Source organism: Falco cherrug, chromosome 3, assembly GCF_023634085.1.
Source record: "Falco cherrug isolate bFalChe1 chromosome 3, bFalChe1.pri, whole genome shotgun sequence".
Lineage (NCBI taxonomy): Eukaryota > Metazoa > Chordata > Aves > Falconiformes > Falconidae > Falco > Falco cherrug.
Window position 1 is genome coordinate 108,301,352 of NC_073699.1, and position 11,803 is coordinate 108,313,154.

The following is an 11,803-nucleotide window of genomic DNA, read 5'->3' on the forward strand; positions in this document are numbered from 1 at the left end:
CTATAGAAAAGAGCCATTAAGTTGCTACTAGCACATACTGGATTTGAAACAGCAATTAAAGTTTCTCATTTCATTAGCAAAGCAGTTTGTTAGCAAAGCACACCAGTCCTGACCAAAAGCAAGCTCACAAAATCTAGGGTAGGAAAAGGGTTACCAACATACATGTTAAAATGTCAACAAAATATGCTGTGCACTCTGTTCCCTGGAGTGATTTTATTATTATTTTTCCACTAGCAGCAATTCCACAAGTACACAGGAGTCAGAAAAAGAAATGGAAGCAGTTGTGAAATTGTCCCATCTACTTTTACCATCCACATGGAAAAACACACAAAAAGAATAACAGGCATACACTGGGGGAAAAAACCCCTAGATTAAGTCCCTAAACTTTTTTTTTCATAGTTTTAAAGGAGATAGAGTACATTCTGGATGTGTGAGTTCTCCAGAAGCACTGTCTCTTTAAAGTTGGAATGTGGCTTCTTTTTACCCACAAGAAAAAGTGCAGTTTCCCAGGTTCTTACTGGAAAGTTTTCTTGGGAAAATATTAATTTCCAAAGCGTTGTTTTTACACTTTCGGTTCACTGGTTGTATGATTCTTGTAATCTTTGATAGTGTTTTTATTCCATGAATGTTTGTAATAACTCAATCCATCCAATTTCCTACATTATCTCCTTTTAGGGATAATTATATCAATATGCTTCTGACATTTTGTAATCCAAATATTTTTTTTTTCTAGATTTTGTTCTCAGTTGGGTGATTCAAAACAAGACTTAATTGTATGTTTCTGGCCCTCACAATCTTCTGAAAAAGCTGCTGCATAATAGAACTCAATAAATAACTCAAAAAACATTGGGAACACAGATAATTCTACATAGCATTTTGTTAAATTCTTATTAGAAAAGAAAGCTGTGAGAGAGTTCAAGATTAGCTACAATCTGCTGCATTTTCCAAGACAAAAACCTCATGCATGTATTTTGTAGACACCTGTCCTAAGAAAGCTTTCTTTGGGTTTGTTTGGTTTGGATTTTTCCTTAAAAAAAAACCAACCCTGCAATGGGATGTGCTCTGTGAGAGGCTAAAAATACATACCCATTATTAAATCCTATTTCATATGGCATTTAATAAAGACTCTAACAGTATCTATTTACAACAATAAACCTTCCAAGACCATCACCAGATTGAACAGGCTTCCAGAAGTCTTTTTCAGAAGCTGCATGTTGTCTTCTGCAGAGGAGATACATTGTTCAATTCAGTTCTTCGCAAACTTCTGTGCTATTTTGCCACAGTCAAGCCTCAAATCTTCACAGATTACTGGACTTTAGGAATTAATATACTTTATGGTTCCACAGACTGGGTTTGGGAACTACTAGTTTATCACTTCAGCATTTAGCTCCTCTTATCTAGGCTATGGCCTCCTCTGCTGCCTTTTCTGATACTCCATTTATAATAAAAGCTAGCAAAATAGCTTTACCATGTCTGTTGTACTTGATTCTTCTTTAGAAAATTCTGACTGTAAGTTTCTGTAAATTATTGAATTTAATGACAGTGATACCTAATAATATAAAACAGGATATGGGTCTTTTTTGTGTAAGGTACATCACTGGCAGCAAGCAGTCCTTCCGCGGATGAGTTTGTAAAATATGTGGTGATATGAAGTATGAAGTATAAAGTGATGTAGAGATGAAATGACGCAAACGGAGTTAGTCAAAAGGCCAGCTTCAGGACTAGTGACAAAAGCAGGTTTCTCAAAGCAAAGATCAGACTCCATTGTACTTTCCTGCCTCCACATCAAATTAAGACAACATTGCAGACTAACTAGAAACATCTGGCTTTAACACAGTATTAGCTTTTATTGCTACTTAGACTAGAGACACATTCTTAAGACAGTCAAAGAGAATTTTGGTAGGCCTAACAGCTATTGTCCTCTCAAAGGTCCTTCTCTTAATACTGAGAAAGAGAAGTGCTAAAGCTGCTTCTTAGCTGTTTATAAAGGAAACTAGAAGATCCTTTGATAAGATGCTATCTTCTTTCCTTCCTTTCACTATATTCATTGTGCAACAGGGGAATTTTAGCCTTGTCTTCCCTGTCCTACACAGCAATCAAACCTCTAAAGGGGACCTCGCTAGCACACCAGATCAGACTATTACCCATTAAGTCTCTTGTTCTTTGTAACATTAGAGATACTTCTATAACACACCCAATACGTATCTGGTGAAAATTGTTACCAGAGTGTTTCAATCTCAAGCTCCCTCTCTCTGTAAATAAGTTACAGAGAGAAGCCAACTGACAGCACTTGGCAACATGAAGCATGGTGCCAGAATGCAAACCAATAAAGTTTCTTCTTCTTGAATGCGACAAAATGCTTATTTTAAGCATACTGAGACAATAAAGTGCTGATTAACAAGCAGCATGTTCTTCAATGAAACTTATGAGTCTGTAGCCTTGCGCTAAATCAAGAAGATGCTGAAGGTATGCAATCACAAGTACAAGAACAGCTCCACAGAAATGTATCTAAAGTTAGCTTTAAACTAACTCACATTAATACCAGTAACAGATTATCTTCAGCTACATGGCGTATTGACCCAGCATTATGGATAGGCTTTTCTGAATTCATTAAGTATAAATACATGTGTAAGGTTTACCTCTCAACTAGCTAGCTTATAGCTGTCTCAGACCTATCTACGTTGCCTGTAGTCATGTCTGCTACCTTACCCTGGTGCAAACGGGTATATGGAGTCTTCAGGGATTGCTAGCGAGTGATTACTTTAGCTTTAGCTAGAAATGATGATACTCTGTTCGTAGATAGCCTAATCACACATTAACACTGTGTTCTGCAGAAATTAATATAGACAAAGCTGAAAATAATACTCACCCACGGAGTCTAAAAATAAGCACCAAAATTTCCCCTCCTCGTTTCTTTCCGATTTTTGTTTCCCCTCAGGTGATGACACCATTCTCCTTTCCAGCTCTCCTGAAATGCATCATATGCTCTGGGTCACAGACTGTTCTGGGGAACCTTTCCTTATTTTAATGTGAGTTTATATTTTTGGGATGTACTGCGTGAGGCAAATCAAGAGTTTATTAGGCCAGAAGACGCTGGTTTAACATGGCCTCTGAGAATCAAATACCTAGAAACATACTTAGGTATATATAAATAAGATAGGAAGCATAGGCACAAGGGTGATATGCACTAACTACAGCAAATGTGGTGTGTTTAGCTGCACTACCATGAAGAAATATACTCCTTCAGAGTATTTTTGGTATGACAGACTCTGTTTAGTTTAGCCCTGCAGCTCAGCCCATTTCAGACTTACAAAACCAAGCCAATTAAAACACTAGAAGCTTATAGAATATTGATTGCTTTAGACCATGCAATTTAATGCAGCCTTGTTTCATGCAAACACAGAAATTTTGAGAGCACAAGAACCTTAAAAATCAGTAAGAAGGGTAATAATTTAACAGAAGCTCTGCAGAAAATACTTGCAGTTCCTGCCAAGAAAACAAGCTTTCCAGCAAGAGGACAAATGGAGAGGAGTCCCAATGAAACTACCTGACAATGAGGAGTAACGATCCTAGTTTTGGGGCAGTTTGATATGTCTTTCTGTAGTGTTGATATGTCCTCATACATATACTTTATGAACTAATATATTCTCCAAAAACATCTTATGAGGCAAGAAAAATCAGTTTCCATCTCCCAGAGGAAAAAAGTGAGGTCAGTAGGTGTGAACACAGATGGAGCTGGTTCTAGAGGTGGGATGAAAAAAATGGACTTCTGGGATTATGCTTCATACTTGCTACTTCTGTGGTATTTAATTTAGAGAATTTGGTGAAGGGAAGGGAGAAGAATCAGTTTTTCATTACACATTATGTATATAGGCATGCAATCCCTGACATAATGTGTCCCCAACCTGGTCTAAGACCTACCTCAGTGCGCAGAAATCCATGGTGGCGATTCTCTGCATGGAGGGCATGCTGCACACCATAGGAATAATGTCATGCTGCCAGATGCATGCTCCATTACATTCTTCTAGTCCTGAAGGAAAAACACTTTAAATTCAGTAATATATAATATTCCTGTTAATGTGAGACAGGAGACTGGCAACATGCCACTAACAGAGCCAAGCAATGGAAAAAACAGAGAACTAGTACAGTCTCACAATCTGAAGCAGACAGACCTATTGTAAGCTGTCTCCATCCTTGGGGCTGGATGGTCCAGGCTGATTTATGAGTACAATATTTACAACTAACACACATGAAATACATTATGAGTAGAAATAAATCTCCTAACATGCACAGAGAACAGCAAAGATAAAAGAATGCATATGGTAAACTAGGTGAATGTTTGTCATTAGAAGTGTGGTACTAAAGCCAGAGCATGTCTCTGGGGCAAAGGAGACTGTCTATTTGCACTTATGTTTATCAATACTTTGGAAGACATGAGCTGTTAGGCAAAGACTTTCAGAAGATGTCCCATCTTTTTTTTTTCCCTCTAGTGAATTCAAAGCTGATGAAAGACACTGTGTTGAAAGCCCTTGGGAGTAAAACACTGCTTGATGGGAAGATTAGTCTTATGCCTGTGCGAAGACCCAGTAAACAACAGGCCAGAGTTCAGTTCGCGGGTCTTGCATTATCTTAGGCAATATCTTTAATTTTTGTGCACCTGTGTTCCATCTCATAAACAGGTAGAAGTATGAAGTAAGATAAGAAAGGGCTACTTTAAGGCCAGAAGGTAATTAAGTATTCTGACTTATACATCTCACTACAGACAGTAGAAATCCCCTGAATTAGTTCCTAAATTAAATCATCACTGAACAGATAAATTCTTCAGAAAAACTATCATCCCTTACTAAACAATGTGACTAGCAAATGGGGATGTCAATTCTAGTTTCTCTGTAATTGCAAAAACCAAAACCCACTCCCAAAAGAACTGATGACAATTTCCTACTGATTACTCCTGTCTTTTGAACTTTGTACAGTAGACTACATCAAGCAGGCTTCTCTAAATCTCATTTGGTTTTCTAGGGAATAAGAGGCAGCTATCACTTAAATGCATCTATATTTGACATTTCTGCCTACAAAGCTGCATTGGTCATAGACTGTATCTCATCATGTCTGGCCAATTCAATTAGCCCAAAACAGCTTCTTGTAAGAACTGGATTCATGTCTTCCTTTGACACTAAGGTTTAACAGTGCCAATTCTTTCACAGCACTTTGTGATGTTGCCTCTTGCCCAGTGGGATCTGGATAGAAGCTGTTATGCAGGGTACAGAACAGCCACAGAGAACTGTGCTGCTGCTACCCTTCCTCACCATCTTCTGATAAAACATCTGATTCCAGTATGGTAGGGCATACTAATGAAAAATAGGCTAATAACGCAACCAGTCTGTGGTACAAAACAGAGTAACTACTTTAGCTAACTAAACATACTTCCCATCCTAACCCAGCATCACAACATGTTGTTTCAGCTACTACACATCTCTTTCAGAGTGTTTTCCACTGATTAACAGAGAGCAATCACATTTCTATGAGAGCAGCACAGATCTGAAGAACACAGATTTGAAGGAATGGCAAAGTGGATGTGGGGAACAGAAGAGCTCAGCTGGGGAAAATACTCCAAAATCAGCCCAATTTTAAAATCACTTACGAAAGGAACAGTAGCATGAAGTTATCATTCGAGAGCAGTACTGTTTGGATGTGGCAAGAAGGCATCAGCTTTTTTTTTCTTTTCCTTGAAGTAGTCTAAACGGATTTGATTTACAGATGCTGGGAGCTACAAAGTGACAGCAAAGGCAGGCAAACACCTACTTTAATATCTCTAACTAGGTGTTGCAGTTTGGTCATAACAAGATATATTCCAGGCAGAATAACCTTTTGGATTGAGAATGTCACAAGCCAGTTTCAGTTCAACGGGTATAAGACAAGGTAAATAAACCAAACTCAGCCTACGTCTGATACAATTAAATAAATGACATCCGGGAAAAAAGAAACTATAGCTCTACTGTATTTTACTGTCAAGTCTTCTAAGTCCCATTTTTTGTTTCTTTCATCAAGTTAAGCACTAATGACAGACAGAGAGAGAATGAATATGAAAAAGGAAAGAGTTTAGGACGGGTAGTAGGGACATACTGCCTATTTCCAAGACATTTTCGTAATGCAATAAAATTACACCAGGCTGCAACTCAAGTGCCCTCAGTGAAAAGTGAAAAGATTTAGACTTGCATCCACAGCTTTGGTTATACCTTCCGATTTACTAGATTTTCTTTCTAAAACACTAGCTAGTCCTTAAAAAACCTGCAAAACTAACTAAACCTACTATCTTTTGTTGAAGAAATAAGCAAACACTAATCTGTTGAATTACATTCTATTTTAAGTTGATTTTATATACCATTCTAGTTATGGATAATACCACAACACATTAATTAGTATTGGTAATTTTGCCACACTGTTTTGTGGTTTCATGCCCACAAACAAGACAGGTGATATTCTGTAATTACTACAGGTATTATTTATGGATTTTTTTTTTTGGTGGAGCCCTTTAGTATGCTTATTTCAAATGGAGGAACGATACACAGCGAACGGGAGTAACTCAAAATGCTATAGGCTGCAATACTGTGAGACACACTTCAAAAAAAAAAAGAAACCCAAACCAAACCCCCAAAAAACAAAACTCAACAAAAAAACACCAAGAAAGCAAGCAAGAAATATGAAAACCTCAAGCCATATTTGATCCTAAATTCAAAGCTGAAATTCTTTAAAGTATGAGGAGATTATACAACTCCCTCAGCAGAATTCTAGGCTGGGCCACAGAACCCACGGCTTCATGCCATCAAACCTAATCTTTGTTTGAGATCTGAAACATTCTCTCCAACAGTTTTCAGTCACATTGCAAAATTGTGAGGGGAAGATGAAAGGCAAATTCTCCCGGCTTCTCTTACACTAACCTCAGGGCCTAGAAACATCAGGACTCAATTTAACTACACACTGGGCCAGAAAAATGATGAGTGATACCAGGACTTGACTGGCACACATCTGATTCATGGTTTTCCAATACAACCATTGGATCACCTCAGATGCTTGAGCAGATTGTGCCCAAATTAGACAGCCAGCCAAAAAGCATCCTCTCACTGGCCAAAATGACAGCAAAGTTAGCAGCCTCCATCGGTCAAAATGCTTCCTCACTGGGGAAAAGCACACACGTTACCAAATAAACAGCAACTTCACAGCTTCAAACAGGCAACATCTTCAAGAAACTGAGGCCCTGGGGTCTTCTTCCTATAAGACAACTTATCTTTGCAGAGCTGCTACTAACAAAAAGGCCTCTGGACCTTCCTTCTTAGTCAACAGAACTCCTCTCCACTGCGTCTCTCTCCCAAAAAATTTACTGTCTCAGTCTGTACCACATAAAGGCTGGACACCAAGCTAAATCTGCTGGCTCCCAAACAGGCTTCTTAAGCCTCTAGCAAATCAAGAGTAGGGTATTTGTTTCTAAATCTCCAAAGGAGGATTAGGCAGGAAGATTATAATTCTAACCAGCTTCATACCTGCCACTCATCCTTAGTGAAGAGGAGATGCATTTTAATATCTGGAAATGACTAGTAGATGAACCTCTTAGTCCAGGGTAGGATATCATAGATTACAGTTGCTAGCTCCCTCGTTTCTTGGCTGCATAGGAAAAAAGTTTTCTTTCTGTGAAATAAAGAGTCGATATAATTGTTCATTTTAGTTCCAGTGTCACTGTTCCCTTCCTTTGTCATTCTTTTTTTCTCAGTACCATCTTTCAATGAGTCTGATCTGAGGAAGAACTAGAGCAGTTGGGCTATCTTCTGAAAACTTCTCCCTTCATCTCCCTCTATTTCCACTCCCCCCTTCCCCTCCTCCCAAGTTAGGTCAGTGAGAGTTTTTCATCTGTGCTATCCAACCTGCTTTAAGCAAAAACTCTTTGCATGTTACACAACGTTTACATGTATAGCCCAATTGTAATGACGTCAGAGCCTCCAAGTTTTTCATCTGTGCTATCCAACCTGCTTTAAGCAAAAACTCTTTGCATGTTACACAACGTTTACATGTATAGCCCAATTGTAATGACGTCAGAGCCTCCAAGTTTTTCATCTGTGCTATCCAACCTGCTTTAAGCAAAAACTCTTTGCATGTTACACAACGTTTACATGTATAGCCCAATTGTAATGACGTCAGAGCCTCCAAGTTTTTCATCTGTGCTATCCAACCTGCTTTAAGCAAAAACTCTTTGCATGTTACACAACGTTTACATGTATAGCCCAATTGTAATGACGTCAGAGCCTCCAAATACATTTTTAGCACAATTGAAGTACCATTCAGAGAATCATTCATATTTATCCTGTAGGAGTTTCAGCAGTGCTGCTGTTAGTTTTGAGGGGGAATTGTACAAGCCTCTTGTCAATTGGTTTAGGTTGCCTAAATGAAGCCAAATTGCCCTTTCCATCTCCAGCTGCTGCTGCTGACTACACGTACCACTTTCTCTACGTTTACTTTAATCCATCAGCCAAGAGCAAAACAATCTTCCTTTGGTGCACCTCCTACAAATAGGGTATGGGGAGGGGAAAAAACCAAAAACCCACCCCACATCACTAGCAGCATCTTTACATGTAATAGTAACAGTCTCTTGGTGCCATCATCAGCCATGGCATTTCATTCACACAGAACGCTTGTGGGCACATCACATATGCTTTTCCATTCAATGTATTTTTAAATGTTTCCCAGGCAACTGTTTCAATACAATATGCCTCCTTGGCAACCTGGTACCCACAAATGCCACGCTAGTCTCCCTAGTCCTCTTTTTAGGTCTTCTCATCTTGGCATATAAATGTCACAAGGCTTGATTTTCAATATACAGCCACACAGGTACTGATCTGTCCTTATGCTTGAAAAGGAAAGGCTGAATTGAAAAGATGAGATGTGCACTGGACGCTGCACATTAACAAATTCAGGTTCTCATAAGTTACCAGAGGAAGCAGGTTTCCAAGGTAGTGACTCTTCATTGAAAAGACTATGTCACCTACAACTAAAATTAGGGAGAACCTACAAAACTGTCTTCACTGAACTGACTTTCTCTGGAAGCAGCAACAAGCCTGCACTTCTCAATTTGAAACTGCATGTCATCCTTATTTTCCTGACTACGCTAAAGGAAGTCTTACACAGCTTTCATAATTTTGTGGCTTGAATTGTAATACATCGTGTTGATGAAAATAGTCAGACTTTCCCATTTCACTACAGACAGTGATTAGCACTGTACTGAGTGAGCCAACATGATTGAGTTGCTCTTTCCAGTGCTACATTTGCTGCCACCAGGCTTTAGAGGAGATACACCGTAAAGTCCATTTGCTGCAGCAGCTTTCACTGATGCTCCACTATACATACTTCAGTCTCCTGTGGCATCTTTGGGGACATTTTCCTTTACGGCATTTAACAGAATGGACACATTAATCCTTGAGTGAAGTCACAGACTATTTGACAAGGACAAAAACTTATCAACATATCCTCCTAAACCAAGCACCGATTAAATAATTAAAATGTAGCAATAATGATTCCATTTTCTAGCTAGGCACAATTTATTCTGAACATTTTTATCTGATACAGGAGCCAGCACCACATAACCAAAGATTTTTCAGAAGGATAAAACTATCTGCAAACATCAGTCAGCACATAAAAAAATAATAAAATTAATAAACACTGCATGTGCTTTAGCCTCAGAGTGGTACATTAAGAAAAATAATAGCTATGCATGCAATTACATCAGGCTATGAGAGAAACCTAGCAGAAACTATGGCATCTCTTTTTCATTGATTACTCCATAACAACAGCTGAAAATTACAATTTTTCCAGGCTATAAAATGCCTCGCACTCCAAATTCTACACCGGCAGCAAAAATCTCCTCCCTGTCTGTGAGCTGTTGTATCTGTAATAGAGACCCTGCATTACCAGGCTTCCTAATTCTTCCCAAATGCAGAAGCTCTCATTCAATGTTGCAGCTGTTGGGTAGGAAATCAGAAATAGCAGAAGGCGGATTAGTTGATAATGTACCAGTTCTTCCCCAGCAAATGCTGGCACCTGCGTTTTACACTCTCCTCTTTCCTTCAAGCCCAGGAAAAGATCACTTGGTTTGTTTGGCAGGCAATTTATAGACTTTAGTGATTGTGGAATTGCAAAAGGATTAGAATTTGTTATAATAGCCCCTTCTTCCTGAGAGCAAAAGTTAAAACTGAGGCCCACTTTACAGCAAGAATCAGGGACCATGTAAGTAAAGATTAAGTGTGTGCAGCTTGATGAGACTCTACAGGGAATAGATAACTACACATGCTGGCACTCCATTTACAAGGAAATCCCTAAAGATAATCTGCAGAAGCATTCTAGCTTCCAAAAGCTCAAATCCCTTGACCACTGGCTCAAATCCAGTCAAGGCTGATGATGATAAAGACTACTCTTTGCATTTCTATGAGAACTTTTTTCTAAGATCACAAAACATTCTAATTATTAATTATGCAAGATCCAAAGTCAAGCAGGAAGTAATAGGATTTCCGTGTCAGCGGAGGAAACAGTAGACATGATGTTGTGCAACACAGCAGAACCAAGAACAGGTCCTATTCTACACTTCACCTTCAAGCTATAAGTACACTATTAATTCTGGAAAGATGCAGATGAAAAATACTGAGTACACATAACAGACAAAGATTTCTGGAATCCTAGTTGCACATCTACAGGCAGTTACAGAAACAGACAGAGCAGGAATGAAAACATTACTGACGCCTGCCTCCATAAGTTTTAATGGGTATGCATTAAGCAGATAACAATGGGGGAAAAAAACTTACAGCATCAAGTTTTAAGTTAAATCTACATACTACAAAACCACCTGCAAGCTACAGTTGCTACAGAAGCAAGGTTTTTCCCTTTTGCTTTTTACAATCAGCTGTTGAAGTCATAATTTTCACTATTCTTATTATATTCTTTCATTTGTGGCCCTTACTGCACAATAACTATTTTTTATGCTTACCCATAATAAAGCTTTTGCAAATGCTATAATGCACAACTCACAGTCCTAACAGCACCACACAGCAACACCTTCAGCATGAAAAACAGACTACATTGCTGATTGCTGTTTCAGGAGATGTCTATCAAAATAAATCTGTTGGTACGATGCATGAATTAAGAGCAAAGGATTATCAAAGTAGTATCCAAGGGGTCATAAGACATATAAAACACTAACCCAAACATCCCAGGAACAAAAGAAGAAACGCTGTGGCATAAACAATAATTAACATAGATACAGCTAGAAATATGTACAGAGGGCTGCAGACATAAACTCAATCTGATAGCTTTCACTACCCCTCAGGTAATTTTAAAGCAAGATTTTTATATTGTTTGCTGCCGCCAAGTGGCGATAATCAGTCCTGTGTCTTATAATTCATTAAAGTTGACAAGTAAAAAACCCCAAATTTTTGGTTTGTCTTCTTCAATTAGCATCAGCAGTTGTGGAATCAAATTTTTACCCCTTCTTGGTTATCTCATTTTCAACCACTTACATGGCTGATCCCCTTTCAATCTACACTTTTGCTTTATTTATATACAGTCCCTCTTGCTATTCTTTGCTCTGTGTCTGCTGCCATCACCATCTTTCTTTCCACAGTGGGCCTAAAATCTTCAGATTCAAATTCACCCCTTGCCTCTGTTCAGCTTACCTTGTTCCACCTGGAACTTTTGGGAGAATGCCTTTCCTGCCAAAGAGGGAAAGGAGGAGGACTTATTGCCTGGAATCTCATTTCACCTCACTGGG